The following is a 5,368-nucleotide window of genomic DNA, read 5'->3' as shown; positions in this document are numbered from 1 at the left end:
ACTTTTGGGCAGAAGCAATAGCAAATGCATGTTTTACTCAAAACAGAACCCTAATCAACAAAAGGCTAAACAAAACACCTTACAACATTATTAATGGAAGGATTCCAAGTGTAAAATTTTTACATACATTTGGTTGTAGATGTTTTGTTTTTAATGACTTTGAAAGCCTTGAAAAATTTGACAGAAAAGCAGAAAAAGGTATTTTTCTTGGATATTCATTGTCCTCAAAAGCTTATAGAATTTTTATTCTTAACACAAGGACAATCAGAGAAAGTTTGTATGTTTCATTTGATGACTCATCAGAAACAGGGGTTTCTGATGAATACATGAAAGAAATAAATTTTTCTGACAAACAAGAAAATTATGAACATCTCTTTGAAATGATATCTGAAGATTTCCTAGAACATGATAAATCTCTCACATACAAATCAACAGATTTCCTAGAACAAGTGAATAGTACATCAGAAAGTCAAAATTCTGGTGCATTACACACAACAAAGGCAACTGTTCAGGGGGAAATTTCAAATCCATCGGAACCAACAAATTTTCACAACAAGTTAAGATGGATCAAAGGACATGTTCATTCTGATATCATTGGCAATCCAGCTGATGGTGTGAGAACAAGATCTGCAACTGCACATGAGTGTGCATATGATGGGTTCTTAAGCAAGATAGAACCCAAGTCTGACAAAGAAGCTCTGAATGACTCAGACTGGATTCAAGCTATGCAAGAAGAGCTGGATCAGTTTGAGAAGAGCAAGGTATGGGATCTGGTACCCAAGCCTAAGGACAAATCTGTCATAGGCTCAAAATGTGTAACAACCCTCGTCAAAACTATTATTTATTGTATTATTTTATTCAATAGGAAAACCTAATTAAGACACCCAAGTGATTCTGCACAAACCCTACGAATTTCAGAACAATCAGAATCGGGATCAGGGCCCCTAAAACTCAGGGGGGATAAACCTAGTTGACGATTATCCTTCGAATTCGTTGTCTAAGTAGAATTTATCGAAACTGTCGACTCACCTAAGCTAGTTGGACACGTACCTACCCTACCCTACTTTGTCACTCCAGGCGATACGCGGCACATACCACGGATTCTTCCGCGACACGCGAGAGGCGCCAATTTTGGGTATAAATAGAGGGGTCTGGCACTTGCATTCTGGTGTTAATTCGACGAGAAAATTCGTTTCGTAGACGAAGTTATACACTGATTACTATCGACACACACGATTCTCGAAACGCTGCCGCAATCAGGGTAATAACTCGATCGCTATTACGATTCAACGTCCGATCGATTGTAACTATCCAACGATTGTCCGGGTGCTGCTCAAATTGAGCTTATACTTTGTTATTCATCGTGATTTCGACTTGAATATTTGAGTGCTGTTCGAATTCGGACTATGCTCTGTTATTCGTTGCAAATCCGATTGAATTCTTAAGTATTGCACTTGTTAATCGTTGTGAGGGTTTAATCTCGTGAATTGACGTAACTGCTGTATTAGTTACAATCCCGTTTGTGTGCATTGTTATTAGGTTAATCAAGGCAAATCAGTAGGCTAGACTCTGCTCAAATTGAATCGACAATATATCAAGGCTTATCTGTAGACTAAACCTTGCCCGTAGAAATCTGCAATGTGAGTTCATTTCTCTTTTCTCACCGTTTGTGAGTTCATTTCTCTTTTCTCACCGTTTGTGAGTCCATACTCCTTTATCACATTTTTATCACCTTTTTGTGATACAATTATATTACAAATGCTTTCTAAAAATCCTAAATGGTTACCAGTTATACTTACAGTGATTAAATTATTATATTTTATAATAACTGCCAGTATGGGAAGTTTTATACATTATTTGATCCTCTTTACGATTAGCCAGAAAGTTAGCTAATAATAGCATGACCACAATTATAACTAATATTATCTTAACATTAAATTGTTAATAAATTTAATGTATGTTTAAGAATAAATCTAAATGGTGGATACCATAATAAAGTCAAGTATAATGTATTCTATTTGTAGTCAGGTTACTATATCATGATATTACAATTAGTGAATTGACATATTGGATAAGTTATAATAGTTGACATAAAATGTCATTATTCTGGATTACATGCTTTTGTGCCATAAGTAATATATTTGACAAAGTAATGTCATAGGACATCATCATGTCCAGCGTCACTAGTTGAAAGAATGATCAACAGTGATATGACCAAAGACACTAGTTGAGAGAATGATCAACAGTGTTATAATTAGAATCACTAGTTGAAAGAATGATCAACAGTGATATAACCAGAGTCACTAGTTGAAAGAATGATCAACAGTGATATAACCAGAGTCACTAGTTGAAAGAATGATCAACAGTGATATGATCCCATCATAGGAATCGCCTAATGACAGATAAATTGAATAATAGTAAAGTATAGTTATTTGATAAATTCACTATTGGACGAAAGTAAGCCAATGAGTGATATTATTGCTGTTATATTGGAACTGCCATCATGTGACAAAATACTGATTGAGTGGGGTAAATACAAATAAATATAAAAACCCTAATACTGTAAGGTATAACAATATAATTTATAAAAATGGAATGATCTCACTCAGCATTTCCCGCTGACAAAACCTTTTACAAACATGTTTCAGGTAATTACCATAGATTGGAATAAAGGCTGGATACGGCATTGAAAGGCATCAAGAAATGGCTTATTTTAATCAAATTAAGAAATATTGTTTTATGAAATAAAATTTATCTTTATTAAAGCTACCATTGTAAAATAGGGATTTATCCCATCTATTTAAATCAAATCCGGTGTTTTCTAAACTCTGATATTTTTCCTAACTCACAGTCCTGATGAAAATTCCGCTGCAAATGTTTTTCAAAAATAATCACCGGTACCACTGGACTGCTCACGGCACCGATTCCGGCCAGATGGGGTCGGGGGTCGTGACAAAATGGGTATTCAGGAATAAATCTGATTAGAATGGCATAATCACCAGGAACAAAGCAAGGTTAGTGGTCAAAGGTTACTGTCAACAAGAAGGTATTGATTATGATGAAACTTTTGCACCAGTAGCTAGATTAGAAGCTGTAAGAATTTTTCTTGCTTATGCTGCATCCAAGGATTTCAAAGTTTATCAAATGGATGTAAAATCAGCTTTCATGAATGGTAAAATTGAGGAAGAAGTTTATGTGCAGCAACCAGAAGGCTTTGTTGATCCAAAATTTCAAAATCATGTTTATAAACTAAACAAAGCCTTGTATGGGTTGAAGCAAGCTCCTAGAGCCTGGTATGAAACCTTGTCAAACTTCTTACTCAATTCTGGGTTTACCAAAGGTACTATTGACACCACACTTTTCCTCAAAACACACAAAGGTCATACTTTGTTGGTCCAGATATATGTTGATGACATTATATTTGGATCAACAAATGAAAAGTTTTGTAAAAAGTTTCAAAAGTTAATGACCAACCACTTTGAAATGAGTATGATGGGTGAGTTAACCTTTTTCTTAGGGTTACAAGTTAAACAAAGAATTGATGGAATATTTTTGAGTCAATCAAAATATGTGAAAACAATTCTACAAAAATACTCACTTGAAAACTGCTCTGTTTCAAAAACTCCCATGGCAATAGGGAACAAATTAGATTCTGATAAAGATGGAATCAGTGTAGATATTAAAACCTATAGATGGATGGTAGGGTCATTGCTATATTTGACTGCAAGCATACCAGATATCATGTTTGCTACATGCTTTCTAGCCAGATATCAAGGTGATCCTAAAGAATCCCACTTAAAAGCTGTAAAAAGGGTTTTCAAATATCTAAAAGGCACATCAGAACTTGGTCTCTGGTATCCAAAGGATACAAACCTTGAATTAATTGCATACACAGATGCAGATTATGCAGGGTGCAAGATTGACAGAAAAAGCACATCTGGTGCATGTCAAATCTTGAGAGAAAAATTGGTATGTTGGGCAAGCAAGAAACAAAACTGTGTTGCCACATCAACAGCAGAATCAGAATATGTAGCAGCAGCAAGTTGCTGCTCACAAGTGCTGTGGATGCAAACTCAACTGAGGGACTATGGAGTAAATCTGACAAAAATACCAATTCTATGTGATTCAAAGAGTGCCATTGCAATAACAGAAAATCCAGTTCATCACTCAAGAACCAAACACATAGATGTCAGATATCACTTCATAAAAGATCATGTGGAGAAAGGTAACATAGAAATGTATTTTGTTCCAACTGAAAACCAAATTGCTCATCTCTTTACAAAGCCTCTTGATGAAAAGAGACACAACTTTTTGATTAGCAAACTGGGCATGGTTAATTTAAACGAAGAAAATTTTTCAGAAAACAAAGTCACACAAATTGAAAACCAAATTGATGATCATCAAAAGTCTGATAATCAAAGATCAACTAAACAAAGTTCTGATAAAGAAATCCATCAATCTGATGGAACGTCAGAAGATCTGATAAATCATCAATGAATGTGATGATTTATCAGAAAATCTGAAGAGGTATCAGAAAATCTGATGAATTCATCAGAAATTCTGACACAACATCAGAAACTTTGTTTAAACAACAGGATGATCATTAATCATCAAGGATTCCTATCTTCATACATATCCCATTTGTATAAATTCATAATTGTGCATAATTTATTTTTGTATTTTTTTGTGTGTATTTTATTAAAAAAACAAAAAGGGGGAAAAGTAACATGCATCAAGAAAAAATTCAGAAAAATCAACCGTCACAAGAAAATTTTTGCAGAAAATTGAATTTATTCTTACAATACCAATGCATGCAACGTCATTTTTACATAAGGAGTTTAAGAGACACGTAGGCACTAAAATGATTAGGAGCTATGAAAGTAGCCGCCTAGCTATTTAATGCTTACTCACACATGAGGCTTAGTAGACTGTCATATTCACTGCAACAGATATCGTCTTAATTGAAGAGATGAAAATAAAAACCTTTTGCTGTTAATATCATTATGAGGAACTATCACTTTCAATCTATAAATATTAACAACCTGAAAAGGACTTTCTTCACTTCAAAATCATCTCTTCAAAAGCTTTCCATCAGAAACTTCTTATTCCAAATGGGTCGCCCAAAATCAATGAAAGTCACTCAATTCCCTCTCCCTCTTCACAGACATCATAATCTTAGGCTAACATCTAACTTGGAAGGACCTGCATGGGAGGACTGCAGGTATATGTATAATATGATCATGCAAAGTCCCTTGGGCTTTGCTGTATCAACACATGTCACTATATATCCACAACTTCTGCAAGAATTTTGGTGGAATGCTCAAATCATTTTAAGTGGCACTTCTATGTGGATTGATAGCAAAGTTAT

This window comes from Helianthus annuus, chromosome 13 (genome assembly GCF_002127325.2).
Source record: "Helianthus annuus cultivar XRQ/B chromosome 13, HanXRQr2.0-SUNRISE, whole genome shotgun sequence".
NCBI classification, from domain to species: Eukaryota; Viridiplantae; Streptophyta; class Magnoliopsida; order Asterales; family Asteraceae; genus Helianthus; species Helianthus annuus.
Note: the sequence above shows the minus strand (reverse complement) of the source record.